Below are 16,411 nucleotides of genomic sequence, written 5' to 3'. Positions count from 1 at the left end.
AAATGAGTCAAAGTAGAAACAATTCACCCGTACACAATCAGGGCGTGAATTCACCACTCTGAGCACCCTGAAGATTACGGTCACATTAACGGCCAAGAGTGCTGTGCTGGCACGGTTGGAAGAGCAGGCTCCTTGTGCACCTGCAGCCAGGGCGTGTGTGTCGCTCACTTCTCAGTTTTGCAAGTCTAAATGGTCTGGCTGCTCAGCTGCTGGGGGGCAGGGGGGATGAAAAGAAACCCCAAGGAATCCCCAAGGGATCCTCTCCCTCTCTGCGCCTCCTGAAAGAGCTGCCCGGGGCTCTGCTGGATATTATAGGTCGCTTGGCAGTGAATGGCTTAATAATGAGGAGAGAGAAAGACTGAAAACAGCTCCTTGTTTCTGCCAGATTCCGTGTGCTCCTCCGAGTCTTAGGCTTGCTGTCTTCCTGGTGCTCTGGGTAACTACCGAACTGCTCCTATCGGAACAGATGTTGTCCCCACAGCTTTGCAGGGCTAGTAGAGAGAGGCTGATTAGCCAGCTCTCAGATGACTAAGTGCAGGGAACTTTGAAGCACAGTAGCTGGGCCTCGCTCATGGCACTGTGCGAGGTGGGCAGTAGAGACAGCTTTCCGCAGAGTTTTCAAGGTGCAAATGCCTTTAGCAAAGTGACTGAAAGACAGCGTTGGTAAAACAAAGGGAGACAACCCTGTTTTTTAATTTTTTTTTCTCAAATGGCATATTATACAACAAAAACGGGACCCTCTTGGATCTGATATTAATTAATTCCATATTGAAGCAAGTGCCTATTTTTATCTTGGACTGGGTACTTTAATGGTGGGTGTGACTGAAGCTGTTAAAAACTCCAAGGAACGCGATGCTTTTTGTTTGTAAACCAGGCCCCTCTGCTGCTCTCAGAGAAGCATTTAAGCACACCATGCCAAGCCCAGTGCAGCTGTAATTGTAATTATGTTGCCATCCATATCAGTGACAATAACACAGTCCATTCTGGACCAGAATATGTAAATGCCATTGGTAATGTGATTTCAACCCCTGTTCCTTTTCTGAGCCCAGCTGAGCCATGAAATCCAGCGGCTGCCAGGGAAGGGATTATAGCCTTGCCTTGGGATCTCGTTAGGTGCTGGTGTGGTAGTGAGCAAGGCCTCTGCTTTATGCCACAGGATTCCCACATGGCTATCTCTCCACCGAGCAGAGTAATACCTCCGTTCTTCCTGCAATCCCAGGGTGTTAGAGGGATTAATGAGATAATCCCATCATAAAGCCTTGACATCGAAAGTAGGCCCTGCTCTGTGAAGGGTACAAGCTACACTTGGCCCTCTGTGAAGCCATCACCCTGACACAGACCTCACTGGCCCCTTCCCTGTGGGTGTGTAACCTTGGTGCCCTTCACTCGGGCACTGCACTGTGTCCTCTGTGTACCAGGAGATCTTGGAGGTGAGTGTCTTGTTCCATTTTCTCTCCCCAGGGCTGGCTCAGCTCTGAGTAACTGTAGGAGCTCAGCAAGTATTTGTTGAGGAGATGTCAAAGTGCAAAGTTTTATTACTATTATTATTTTATTATTATAGGTAAGTATATAGAGTATACTTGAGCCACAATGCTTGGGACCAGAAATGTTTCAGCTATCGGAATCTTTCACATTTTGAAATATTTGCATAGACTTCAACACCGGTGAACCTCATAATCTGAAAAAGCCCAAATCCAAAATGATGCTGCTTGACTATCAGACTGGCCTTCAAAAGGTTTCAGATTTTAGAGCACTTTAGATTTGGGGTGCCCAGCTGACGGATGCTTGACCTGGATCATAAAGTATTTTTTCAACTCAGCACAGCTTACTTTGAGGAAATCCCCCTCTGTTGATTTTGACAGTAGGGATGGGTTTGGGTCAAGAAAATGGCCGGCTCTCTTCCCTTTGGTAACCAGCATTCATTTGTTTGGCAGAAAAATAGTTTCAGCGAGTCATGCCTCTTCCAGTCATGCTGCCACTGGATCTCTCATGCATGGAATCTAAACCTACCTCTCTCAGAAGTGCCATGACTATTTGCTTTGGCCATACGCAAAGTGATATGATTTATAGAATAATGAAATGAGACAAAATTATATAGAGTCCTCCCCGCTCCCCCCCCATGTGATCTAGCTAGTGTCAGACTATTGACCTATAGGTCTAACCTGGCCTCAGGTTCGTGCAGCGTGCCCCTTGTGTTTTTAAGACACTGGTTCTCAACCTGAGGGTCATGGCCCCTTTGGGGCTCAACTTTTTCACGGGGGTTGCTTAAAACCATCAGAAAACACGGATATTTACATATCATTCATAACAGTAGCAATGAAAAGCATTTTGTAGCTGGGGTCAAGAGGTCACCACAACATGAAGAACTGCATTAAAGGGTCACAGAACTAGGAAGGTTGAGAGTCACTGCTTTAAGGGGTTTGGCTGGGTATTCCCCCGTTAAAACTCATGCCTGCTCATCGTCTCACACATGATCTGTTGTCAATGAATACCAGGGCCTACCAGGCCCTGAGGATAGCTGAATTTACCATCTTTATCTGGTTCAACTACCTTTTAAATTTGTTACCTGGCTAATGCTATGATAGCCAGCCTTCTAAATTAGTTCCATAGGACTCACCTCTTGCTATCCACCTCTGTCCCTTGTTTGGGGGTTGTACACAATCACTTCCTCCCAATATATAGAATATAGCAAACACATCAGTAAGGCAGTTCCAAGACTAGAACATGGAAGGCTATGGCTCTCTCTTTGAGTCTCTTGCTGCCTTGACTTGCCCACAGCGATGAACTTAGCTTTGTGGGGAGCCCACATGGCAAGAATTGATGACGACCTCAGGCCAATACTTATTAAGAAAACCAGGTCTTCAACGCAACATCCCAGGAGGGAGTAACTCCTGCCAACACTCCTGAGTGTGTCCAGAAGAAGACCCTTCTTCAAGAAGCCTTGAGATGACTGTGTCTCAGCCAGGTCCTCACTTACAGGCTTATGAGGGACCCTGAGCTGGTGGCTCAGGGCCAGGAAATCCTTGCCTAGACTCCAGGTCTGTAAAACAGTGAGATCATAGCTCTGTGTCTTAAGCTGCAGAGTTTGTGGTCTTTTGCTGTACAGCTACATTAACTGAGATGGTCGTGCCCTGCATGATGATATTTTTGCTCAGTCATGAACTGTGTATTTCCTGGGAGTGCAGGAAGATGCTAATAAAGCAATAACATAGGTCCAACTGACACCACTGCATAGCGATGTCACTACACAGCACGCGCCTCACATTTGCAGTGAGGCTGCTATAGACAGCCCTCTACTAGTAGTTATATATAAGCACAACATCTAGGGCTGGCGAGGTGGCTCAGTGGACAAAGATGCTGTCAAGCCAGAACACCTGAGTTCAACCTCAAGGACCCACCATGGTCAGAAGAGCGAGCAGACTCTCACAAGTTGTCCTCTGACCTCTACGAGGACCTCATGGCATGAGAATCCTCCCACAAAATAAGTAAGCAATGTAATAATAATAATAAAAGCCAGTATAGCCTATACAATTATGTGTACCGTGTATCAAGCGATCGCCGCGATGAGCAGTTTATGTGTTACAGCACCGCTCATTATATCTTGTTGCACACTCTCTTTGCTTATAAAAATGTGTGCTGCCAGACTGAGTGGTGTAGAGCTTCGGCAGCCTCAGACAGTTTGTGTTTACTGTGCCTCTTGATTGCTTGGGGAGGCTGAGTGGCTGCCCTGCCCTATCTGCATTTGTGCGAGCACATTCTCTGATGTTCAGTGGTGAAGAGGTCCCATGGTACAGTTCTCCAAGCACATTCCCATGTCAGTAACTCATGTCTACATAATGACAGAATTAGAGGTAGATGATGGACTTTTTGCCTTCTGTCCCCAGCTCAGCACACTGCTTTCAATGGTGGCTTTGAGCCCAAGCAATGACCATCAAAAGTCCATGCTATCGTACTCAGGGTAAAAGGGGTCCTAAGTTTGTTCTCTGAACAAAAGACTTCATAAGCATAAAGATGTCTTTTGTTTACCAAAACTCAGAACTGGACAGTTTTAAAAGGAACACATCCATTTTGTTGTTAGGTGCAGTGCTATTCCTGCTTACAGAAAATATTTTAAAATTACTTTCGTAGGAAACGTGTCCCTGATCCCACTGCTCATATCAGTGCAGGGGACTCAGGGGTAGGTAAGCTGCAGGCAAAGCCACTCCAATGACCATGGTATGTTTGGCTCCTCTATAGGCATCAGACATTAGCTGAAGAGGCCAGGTCCCACCTCTGGAGCCATTTCCTTCCTCCTTTCTCATTCCCATGACTCCCCTTCCAGCCATGGGCTTGGTGACAGCCCTTCTGTCCTGCCACCTTCTGAGATCTTGGACAATTCTGTCTTCTGCCAAGTGTGACCCTATCTTGCTTCCTAGCACCATCTCCTTTCTAGATTATATACGTTTAAGCTTTCCATCATTGGTTCAGAGATTTTCCTGCAATTCATCTGCTATAATTTTCCCTTGTGTCTTGCACACTGGCACAAACACAAACACCCTCTCCTGCATGGTGAAGTATCTTGGGAAGTGGCTGACAAAAATGTGATACAAATTTCATCCGAGGCAGGGAAAATGGAGAAACACCTTTGCTCTTCATTAAATGCAGGGAAACCTGTTGGGGGGTTCACCAAGGGCATGTCACTTGTAAAGGTTATGGTTGTTTGGAGATTGTGTTCATTTCTTTCTTAAGATGGAACATTCTGATTAAAATGAGCCTATTAGATGTTTTCAACATCGCTTGATCAAGATCTGATCTCTTTGTCTCTCTTGGTTTTGGCTTTAGTTTTGGTTTTGGTTTTTTTGTTTTGTTTTGTTTTGTTTCTCTCCCCAAATTTTACTAGCCGTGCTTCACCTAGGGCTGAAGAGAGAGCTTGGGCAGGTGTACTCTCTCTGCCCTTGCGATGGGTGCCTGCAGGGCTCCTGTGCAACCCTTTGCCTTCTGTGAAGCCTGCAGAAGCATACGACAGTTGTGTTCTCTCCTCGCCCCCTGAACCCCTAGCCTGTAGGACTGCATTTGGGAGACACTCCCTTGGTTGCTTTATTTCACCATAAATACTACTCAAGGCAGAATCAATGAATTCTGTGCCTTGTCTTGTTTTTCTAGAGGCGCCTGCACGGGTCAGTTCATTTTATTTCATCATTTTCAAAGCTGAATTTTCTATGATTTCAAAGCTTTGTTTTGGTTCTGTCTTCCTTTCCCCTGTCTCTTTAGTCTCTCTGGTTTAGGAAACTGAAAAATGAAAACGCTGTTAGGAGGCAGGCTTAGCATGCATGGCCAGCGCCGGGGGGCCAAGAACTGTCACATTTATACCACAACAGCAAAGCTCTCAGCACATCGAACTGTGAGACACAGTTTTACACAGGATGGAATCTGGGAGACAATAAATGAAACTCACATTTGGACTTCAAGAGCTTAGAAAGGGTTTGCTTTGTGTCCTCATCAAAGCATGGTCATTCCTGGTTTTCCTGTGGATACCTTGAAATTCAGAGACATTCTGAGGCACACATGTACGTGTGTGTGTGTGTGTGTGTGTGTGTGCACATAGATGCAATGCACTTGTATGTTTACATGTGTGTGTGTGTGTGTGTGTGTGTGTGTGTGTGTGTGGAAACCAGAAGTCAACTCCAGCTGTTAGTATGCAAAAAAAATGCATCTTTGGGTATTTGTTTGCTTGCTGGGATGAGGGTGGGGCACAAGTGTGTGTGGAGGTTAAAGTTTGATGTCAGGTAGCCACTCTCCTCTAGATACCTCACTGATTTGGCTACTGTAGGTAGCCAGCTTGTTTCACAGATTCCCCTGCCTCTGGTGCTTGAGTGCTGGGATTCTAGGTCCTATCATGCCCATCTGGCATTTCCATGGGTGCTGAGATCAGAACGCCAGTCCTCATGCTTGCCACACAAGCACTGTGCCTGCTGAACTACTTCCTTACCGCCACCTTGGTGTTTGAGATGGGGAAGAACTGAAACATTCCTTAAAATGACAAACCACATTATTTTGGAGCTATAAATGGCTTGGTCCAGTCTCCTTAGATGACCAAACTTAGTTTTTGTTTTTAGCTGAGGATGCTATTTTGCACTGGCCTCAGCTAGGCTGTCTATGTTTTGATCTGGGTACCAGGAGGAAGAAGCAGATGGTAGATGAGGACTCCAGAGCTGGTATTCATTGAATATGGTCTGAGTTGACATGAAGGGAAAGAAGGGTGGACAGAACTTATGCACTGAATTACACTCCTTTGAAATTCATATATTGAAGCCATATGATGTGAGCGTATTTAGAGACCATGTCTTTAAAGAAATAAAGTTAAAATCAGCTCTAGTCCAACTTAACCTATGTCCTTACAAGAGACACAAGGGACACACACACACACACACACGTACACACAGAGAGACAGAAGCATACATGCACAGAGAGAGAGAGTGCACGAGAGCCACAACAGGAAGACAGAGTAGGAAGTGATAAACTGTAAACTAGGAACAGACTTCAAACAAAGGGAGTCTGCCAATGCACTAACTGTTGACTTCCATCACCCAAGACTGCCAGGAAGTAAAGCCTGTGCTTTAAGCCACCTAGATGTAGCATTTTGCAGCTTACCACTCTGTCACCCCTCAGTTAGAGTGGGCTCTCTCTCAAGAGAGACTGACCAGCAAAAGCTCCCTAGCTTTCCATATAGTCTGCCCATCCTCCATGCAGGATGGCACATGTGTGAGCAGGGAAGAAAGGGAAGCAGAAAAAAGACAGATGTGCCAACCAGGAGTCCTTCAGTGCGAGTGTGAGCATCTGTGAACAACCATGGGTTGTACATAGACAAAGAACCAGGCCCCTCCAGAGATGCCTGCATCCAGTTCCTGGCGCCTGCAAAGCTGGGACCTCAGTGGCAAAGGGGCTTTATAGATGCAATTAAGGGCTCAGACATTGAGCAGAAGAAATGAATGTGGTCATTTATGGGGATCACAAGGGACTTTGAAGAGCAAAAAGGCTCTCAGTCAGGAAAGGTCATGCCTCCACAAAACTGGCTGATAGAATGAGTCTAAAGATGGAGCCAAGAGATTCAGGTAGTTTCTAAACCTGGAAATCGAAGAAAGAGATTCCTTTCTAAGACCTCCAAATAAACTGGCCTTATAAATACTTGCTTCATCCCAGTGAGATGGGCTCCGCTCTGCAAACCTGTGTGATAACTGTGCTATTGGAAGAACCCCATGTGTGGCAGCAATTGGAAGTTGACCAAATATTGGCACAGCTTCTCTCTGCCTCTCTGTCCTTTCTCCCCCACCTCCCTCTTTCTCCGTTACCTACTCAATTCCTGTGCTGTGAGTCATGAAGCATTAACCGGCAGAGGCTTCCCTGAACCGTCTGGTTCTCACCCTGATCTCAGCTCTTACAAGTCTTTCTCTTTCCAATGGGCCAGTGCCAAGCAAGGTCTGACTTGCTAGTCCATGTCCCTGGTCAATGAGGACAACTTTGAAACACCCACAAACAGTTTGAGTCATTTCTCTGGTCGGTCATTCTCACCAGTATGGCAAGATACCAGGGAAAACCAACTTAAAAGAGGGGAGCTTGGTTTTGACTAGTGGCTTCAGGGGCTCAGTTTGGCTGGCTCCATGGCTATTGGGCTTCTGGAAAAGCAGAACATCATGGCAGTGGTGGCAGTGGCGGTGGAGGTCTCTGATTCTGTGATGTTCAGAAGCCAGGAGAAGGACACTAAGGGTCAGGGGGTACCAGATCACTTCTTCAAAGGCCGATGTGTCCAATGACCTGCTTCATTCTCCAAAGGCCCATGCACCCAGTAACCTGCTTCCTCCAACCAAGTCCTACCTCCTAACAGTAGATGTACTAAGGATTCATCAACCCATTGTACTGATGAAGCTCAAGGCCCCATGGTCCTAGTGCCTTTCAATAGTGCCAGCAGCTGTGGGCCAAGCCTTCAACATACATATTACCTTTGGGGGTCATTTTTATATCCAAACCCTAACAGCTGGATAAGGTCAAATAGAAGTTTCAAGAAGGTTCATATACATTGTTCCAGACACTCATTGCCATAGGCTGTGAGCATTCTGGGCTCAGCCTGTGTGAAGTGGGCACTGTTTTATTACCATTTCCAAGATGGACAAGTGGATACACAGAATGACAAAATAATTTCTTCAGCTTTGCAGAGAAGGCAATCTACTTGAGAGTCAAAGATCCAAGGACTCGTTGTCCCTGTTCAGTAAAGACCCTCTCAGATTTGTCTTGGTCCATGAGGGGAGGCGTGACAGAATCTCACTCCAAAACTACTGCTTGCACGATCTGCTTTATTTACTGCTGTGATTTCAGCAATGCTTCGGTTTAATGAGCTTTAGAGTCAAAAGAGCCCTTATGAGTCTCAGCTCTAGCTTTGAGATTGAACACTATAGCAAAGTGGCTATTAAAACAGAATTACGTAAAACCTTTGACTCAGCACTCCCATCCCTGGGAATGTAGCTTTTGGAAATAAAAGGACAGACTCATATAAAACTATACTTTCAAGGATGATTACTGCAGATTTGTTTATAGGAGGGTGACATAAAAGGAAAAACTGAATTTCAGTCATAGGGAAATAGATAGACCAATGAGTTATGTGAAAAGAATGGAATATTATATAGCCATTAAAATGATGAGCTAGATGCATATGACATAATTGGAAAGAATTTTACCTTAAAGTATTGTACATTGAAAAACACAAGATTCGGGTAAATGTATATGACATGAGCCATGTTTATATGCTGAGGACAAAGCTCCTGTTTTTATGTTACATAACTAAACAAAGGTGTTAAATGATACTGCCAAAAAAATACCACCATGGATGAATAAATCAGATAACCAGGAAATACCTGAAAAAGAACAATGGTAACCAAGAAAATGATATACTAGGAATTATGATATTTAAAACAATTTTTGAAACTTTCTTTATAAAAACAGTATACTAAGAATGTATGAACGGACTTCTGAAATGGAATAGTCACTAAAAAAATAGTCTGGAAAAAAGAGAGAGAGAGAGACATCTGAAGTGAGCATATGATTAAGACGGTGTCCCAGTCAGTGGTGAAATGATTCAATGTATAGTTCTGGGGAAAGTAGAAACTCACCCACATAAAGAGATGCATGAGCTAGTACAACAGGTAGGACTGTTTTTAAATGATAGTTATTTAAATATAAAAACCCAAACTATGAGGCTTTTACCTAAACACATGGGAGAATTCTAACCTTGGAGTTGGTGGGCATTTCGATAACTGGACTAATTTAGGGCTCTCACAAAAGGGACTGACAAATTTAACTCTGAAAAATAGAGATTCTCAGAAACCACGAGAGCACTGGAGGCCACGCTTCGTGGAGGGCAAGACAGAAAGCTACCGACAGAGAAACGAGAGAAAGATCTGCCGAAAACAGAAGCCAAGATGAAATTTTCTCCATAATGAAGTCAGCTAGTGCCCCCAGCGACACCCAAGTTCTCAGGTCGAGGCTTTTCCTGCTGGGAAGTGTGGGTATGGACTCCAGACATCAGAGCCAGAGAGGTGGTCCCTGCTGCTCAAGCCTAGATCTGATGCCTGGATTTAGCATGTTGGGGAAGGCCAATGGAGCACAGCAGTCCTGGCCCCAGGAAGGGAGCACAGTCCTGAAAGTCAGATCTTTGCAAGCTGGGTTAACTTGGCACTCCCACCACCATTGCCCATATGAGCAAGGGATAAAGCATGGGCTGTGTGGCTGGATCTTGGGACAGACCCCCTAAATTCCAACATCTGTGGAGGTAAATGCAAATGTGTGGCAAGAGTCTGAACCTGAACCCCCCCTCCGAACCTCCCCCTGAACCCCTTCCCTAACCCCCCCCCCATGTCTTTCTCTGCCTCTCACCCAAAGTCTGGGATGAGCTGTATGCTGTATGCGATGGCAGAAAGCAGGTTGCAGGCCTTGATTCAGTATCCTGATGGACTCCGAAAGGTCAACACAGGGAGTCAAGGCCTCCATACCCACTCACAACTTCAGTCACAGTGAACCTGGCAGAGACCGGCTGCCTTCCAAAGCACCATAGTCAGGCTTGTAATGTGCAACCACAAGAAACCAGGCCAGGAATTCTGGCAGAGAATGGAACTCAAACACAAATTCACACTCTCTGGAATGCTACAAGACTTAATTTGCACCAGTCCCCTGCGGAAAAAGATTTAAAAACAAACAAACAGAAAAAGAGCACAGATGAAGAAGGAGAAAACATGTCTTTCCAATCAGGAAGAAATACTGAGGTTTCTCAGCATTTTATTTTGTTTTCCATTTTACTTCATTTTATTATTCTATTTCAATGTTTCAGTTCTTCGATCTTTAATTTTATTATTTACACTTTTGTACTTTGATTGTTACATTGCTTTAAAAAAAAACTATTCTGTGGACAGAAACAGCTTATAAACCTGTACTTTCTCTACACTAATATTAAAAATTTTCTGTATACTCTGGGATTTCTAAACCACTTTTATTCTTATTCTTAATTTGCCTCTTTTTTTCTCCATTCCCTATATTCTACTCACTTTACTTATTGATACTTTTAGCCCTATAAAAAACTATATACTACATTTCCCCCAACCAGTACCCTGCGGCCAGTATGAGCAATTCTGTCAAACCATTACATTTGTTCTTGCAGTTAGATCCCCAGATCATTAATCTAAGTTGATCCAATTCCTCAAAAAGACTCACATAAAATAAATCAACCATAAACAGTGGGACCAGATGGGACAAAACTGGAGGACACATCTATCCCTCCACATGTGTAAAACACAGAAAAAGAACACAGAAACCACCAGACAACAATCCTCTACGAGACCTGGACAAGCTCATGAATTCTCAATGCTAGAAAACAAAGACAATTGGATAGCTGAGCTGTCAGAAAAATATTTCAGAATCCAGCTTTTGCCAAAGACTGATGAACATATAAAAAACTTAAGTAAGAAGTTATAGAAAATGAGGACATGTAGGTCTCAGAAAAGAACATGAGTAAGGTGAATGGAACTGTCAGTCACATGGAGGCAAAACTTTAAAGAATGAAGGGTAAACATGTCAAGGAAATTCAGATTCCCATAAGAATCAAACAGAACGTTTGAAAAGAAAATGGTCTACCAGTTAAAAAGCACAGTAGAGAACACCATCAAAACACAAAATCAAGAATAAAAATGAATTCCAAGGATGGAGAACAAGGTTGAGACAACTGTGCATTGAGACATACATACGTTGAAAAAAAAATAATGAAAACTTCCAAGAACTCTAGGACATGTTTAAGAGACTAAATGAAGAATCACAGGTAAAGAAAGGAGCTTAGATAAAGTAAGAAGATTTAGGTAAGTTATTCAATGACATTATAACCAAGAACTTTCCAAGCCTAGAAAAAGAAATGGGAATCCAAACACATGAGGCACTGAAGGCCCCCCAGCAGACATACCCAGAGGACCTTCCCATGACATCATAAGAAATACATCAAAACATAAAATGAACATGCAATACTCAAAGTTTTAAGAGAAGAAAATTAACTTACATACAAAAGCAGAAATACCAGAATATCATCAGGGCTTTCACTGACCACCCCAGTAGCCTCAAAATATCTTTCATTAAAATAATTAATTATATATTTCCAGCCAAGAAAGTAAATAAATAACTAGCAACCAAGAACACTATACCCAGCAATGTTGTCTCTTAATGTTGGTGGAGAAATAAGAATATTTCAAAGAAAAAACATTGAGGCAATTCTTAACAAGCCAACACTGCCGAAAATTCTTGAAAGCATACTATACACAAAAGAAGAAAAAGACTCACCCCTAAGAATATAGGTTTGGGGGGAAAACAGGTGGTCAGAGGGTACCTAGGAAGGAGCCATCCTGTACAGCACATGTACAAATGTCAAGTGTTTATCTCAATGAGCAGTTCATATAAACATGCGCACGATGAAGTCATTGGGTATTTTTGTGCCCCAGTAGATTCCTACACGTCTCTTCTTTACAGTGACAGTTCAGAGGCAATGACTATCCAACTTCCACTGACATAGGTCAATTTTGCCTTTTTAAGAGCTTTATATAGTTTTAGTAAGTATTCTGTTATAACGGACTCTTTCACTAAACTTGGTATTTTGTTTTTTGTTTTTTATTTTTTTTTAAAGTGTTTCACATCTTTAGCCATCAGGAAAGTGCAAGCTAAAACTACTTTAAGTTTCCAAATAGCTACAGTCACAATTGTTTTTATCAAGAATACAAATGACGACAAATGACGGCAAGATGGTGTTGAAAGAGGAAGTATTATTTGCTATTGGTGAGAGTATAAACTTGTGTGCCCCTTTATGAAAATTCTTAATAAACTAAAACAGTCAATGTATATAACAACACACACACACACACACACACACACACACAGAGAGAGAGAGAGAGAGAGAGAGAGAAAGAGATCCATGGAGACAGCATGATATATCAAAAGAGAGGAGACAAACTAAGAAAGGCTACTGACAAATCAAAACATAGCCATCTAACTCACTGATTCAGGAAGGGACAAAGGGTGCCAAAAAAAAAATCGGTGCTGAAAAAAAAAAAAAAGGAGTGTTCCTTCTACATATTAAAAGATATTCAACCTCTTTCATTATTTTAAAAAGAGAAATAATTCAAACTACCTGGAACTTTCAATTTATTAAATTCAAAAAGAAAAACCCAAATGTCTGATGAAATAAAATAAAACCAAAAGTATTTGGCAAAAGTAAAACAAGGGTTCACAAACTTGGCCAGTGAAAGGAGAAATTGGTACGTGTCTATGGAGGCCAGGGGCTGAATGTGCTAAGAGTACAGACCCTGGCTCAGCAATCCACCCAACAGAGATGCTGGTAGTTGACGTAATGATACACAGCCTCTCCGCAAGGAGTTACTCCACCCAGCGGGTCTGAAGGAGCCAAAATTTGGAAATAACCCAACTCCCTATCAAGCAAGAACCAGTCTATAAGCTATTGATCTTGACTTTAGAAACTAATTCAATAAAATATGATGCAGGTATTAAAATGAATGAAAAGCTCTTTGGGCTCTGATTGCGAAGATTTCCACCATATGGTTAAATGGGGGAGAAAGCCAGCGGTAGGGCGGTGTGCATATGCTAGCATCGGCATAAGAAGGAGAAATAAATTTTCATATGTATAAAAACCCTCCAGGGGAAGTCACGGCAGATTAATAACCATGGTTACCATTCAAAATAACAACTTCGCTTTTTTAAGGTATGGGAATATATTACCTACTCAAAATTTAAACAGACAAATACTTGTTTTGCAAATTTTTCTGCACTGATTTACTTTTTTGCCATCAGCATATTTCATTTCTATCATAAGAAAAAAAATGGTTCATAGTTGAGAGAAAAAGAAAAGAACATTTGAGTTCAGGTTTTGAAGTTAACCTGGGTCCTTTAAAATTCCACTTGTGCTTTGAGTAGCTGTGTGGCCATGGGGAAGACATTTAACCCCGGAAGTCTCACTCCCAAAGGGTAGGGTACCTGTACCTCCTCGATTGTTCTGAGAATCTAAAGTTCTGGGCCCCGACCCAACCTCAATGGGTATCACTTATTACCTGCCCTCCCAAGGTTGTAATGGAAAGGAATACACAGGATAAGGTACCTGGACCTACCGATGCAGCCTGGTACTCACGAATATTCAGGTGTTCTTGCTTCCTCAGTCTCTGGACTGCCCACCTCATGAGGAGCCTTGTTGATGGCCAGTGCTCCCTGTCTTCTCAGCGAAGTCCCACAGCTATCTTTCTTGACAGTATGTCATCATAAAAGAAAGAAAAAGCTAACCTCTCTAAAGAGTGATAAATGGCCAGTTGTTCTGGAGCCTGTTTTCCTGCCTCACTCTTCTGCTCTCTCCTTATTGTGAAGCGCCAGGTCAGGCTGGAGAGCTGCTGGCCTGGATGGCAGTGGAGCTGTCATCATGGCTGAGTTCTCTTGTGGTCAGATCTTAGTGTGAATTCACAGTTCTACCCAGAAATTTACATTTTCCAAGTTGACTAGAACAGGGAAGCCATCTGAAGTGTGTATGTCTCTGTGTGTCGGACATACTCAGTCCCTTACTTACTAGTTGAACTGAATCGAGAAACAATCACTCATGTGTCATTCTCCATTAATTAATATAGCCAGTAGTTTCTGGGTGCCTATGTAATGTTTGTCTCTGTGCCTAGCTTGAAGAAAGATGAATCAGAGTTACAACGACTTTAAAAACTGAATGACAAAGAGATATCAGCATGAAAATAAACTTTCATTAATTCCAGGCCTATTCATTTAGAATATTCCTATGTAAAAGATTATTACAGTAATAATTTACATAATAAAATGGAGACAGGGAAAGCAGACCTATTTGTAGAGGGTGAATTTCAGAATTTTTGAGATGCGCATTACAGCATTCATAAATAATGCATGCCGGTTGTTAATCACGCTTATCTGTTTAGTATAAGAGAACTAAGGATGTTTACTATGCAATACCTCATAAGCAGAGTTTAATTAACATTTGAAGATATAAATCTCTATTTCAAATAAGATAAACTATAATTGAAGTCTCATTAGAGCCTGGAGGAAGGGCTTTGGCGAGGAGTGAGACACCATACACGCTACCGCTACCTCCTTCAGCTCACAGCCCTTCCGTATCAGTGCCATCCTGCTTTGCAGGCAATGCGGCTAGGGCTCGGGCAGACACCAACCCCGGAATTCCTTAACTGGAAACAACCGCATCCCAGGTCTGCTTGCTCCAGAGCACGTGGTTTCTGCCCCTCTGCCTTGGTGCCTCGAGAGGCCTTGGTGAGATGCTAGGCCGTGGGGGGACACAGCCATGGCTAATTGCACAGAGCACCAGATCCCAGCCACAGAAGCGCCTACTCTTTGCCAGGGCCTCCTTATGCAAGAAACTGGCAAAGACCTCAAGCCTGGAGCTGGGGGAAAGGCTCAGTGGTCAAGAGGACTGACTGATCCTTTACAGGACCTGGGTTTGAGTCCCAGCACCCATGTGGCAGCCTAAAACCATCCATAGCTCCAATTCTCAGGGTCTAGTACTCTCTTTTGTCCCCTATAGGCACCAGGAATGCATGTGGTATACAGACATACAGGCAGGCAAAACACCCATATTCATAAAATTATTATTATTATTAAGAATTCAAGCTCTTCCATGGAAAGGGTAGTATTTGAGAGAGAGGGTCTACTTGCCAGGCCTTTGTAAATGACCCCTCCATCTACAGTATCTGTTAATAAGGGAAGTATTATCTCATGCCCCAGGCTCACCTGACTTGGTCTTCAAAAATCTCTTCTCTCAGCAGCCCCTTGGCTCTTCTAACAAGGTTGTTTCAAATGGGTTGGCAGCTTCTGTTTTAGATCCTCACTAATTTCTCACATGGACGCCAGTTCAGCTGGAAATCCTACAGTAAGTTGAAGGAGTTGCTTGATTGCTGGTGTCAGTCTATTCGTCATTCTGCTAGATTTTTGCACCTTTCTCCACATAGCTACAATCTCTACCCTAGCGTGAAGGAGCTTCCAGTTGGTCTGACATGGAAAACTAGGGGAAGAACTTGCGAGCACAGGTTCTGGGTATGTCCAGAGCCTGGTACTGTGTGTAGGACTTTCTGGATCTGGCCTATGTGGAGTAAACCCATCTATCTGATGAAACGTAGGTAGGTTGGGAGGAGAAGTCTCAGGAGACGAGAAGTCCAAGTTCTGTCGGTTTCCTCAAGCTTCATATCTGGGCTTTGACAGAAGAACAAGTCACACCGCGAAACTTCAGCAATCATATGCCACCAAACTCAAGGGGGGAAGTACAGCTTTCTTTCAGTGGACTGACCACAGTAGGCCTACCCAGCGGATGCTAATCCTCGGGATGGTGCCCTTTTTTCTCCCTTAGTGCTTCAGGGCCGATTACAGTGACATTTCTGTGGTACAATGGACTTCTAAAACCTTGAGATAAACCCATCTTTCTGAATAGAAGGATGAGAAACACAAGCACGTTGTACAAAGCCAGGGGAGGAAATCCTTGTTTTCTTTTCTCTTGTTGTCACTTCTTTCTCTGTGAAAGCAGGCAAGGTAGCGGGTCCAACTGTACGGAAGGCTCACGCTTGCAGCTAGAAGACTGGTAAACGATGCCGTAGGGAGCCAAAGGTAATAGCATAGAGGAGAGAATGAAAAAGAAAGACTCCCCAGCCTCTCATCTGATTCAGCACCACGCCTGAGCTCTCTCCAAATGCGCATGTGCAAGAGAACACCTGGAGCGGTGCCTGCTTTAGCATGTAAACTGCCAAGAGCACTGCTTCCTAAGGCCCACGTGGGAGAAGCACATCCAACTAACCAAAACTGAAAACTGGAATCTGCTGCCTCAAATGGCAGAACG

At 43.5% G+C, this 16,411-nt stretch overlaps 1 long non-coding RNA gene across 1 annotated transcript in view; it reads right to left on the bottom strand.

Moving 5' to 3' along the window:
* Positions 1–16,207, bottom strand: part of LOC132647189 (uncharacterized) — a 107,475-nt gene extending 91,268 nt beyond the window's left edge. The window contains exon 1 of the long non-coding RNA XR_009585499.1: positions 15,316–16,207. This is a non-coding gene — a long non-coding RNA (uncharacterized LOC132647189). The remainder of the gene's footprint in view (positions 1–15,315) is intronic.
* Positions 16,208–16,411: the final 204 nt, after the last annotated feature.

The sequence above is a fragment of the Meriones unguiculatus genome, chromosome 1, assembly GCF_030254825.1.
Source record: "Meriones unguiculatus strain TT.TT164.6M chromosome 1, Bangor_MerUng_6.1, whole genome shotgun sequence".
Taxonomy (NCBI): domain Eukaryota; kingdom Metazoa; phylum Chordata; class Mammalia; order Rodentia; family Muridae; genus Meriones; species Meriones unguiculatus.
This window is presented reverse-complemented; position numbering and strand designations above follow the sequence as displayed.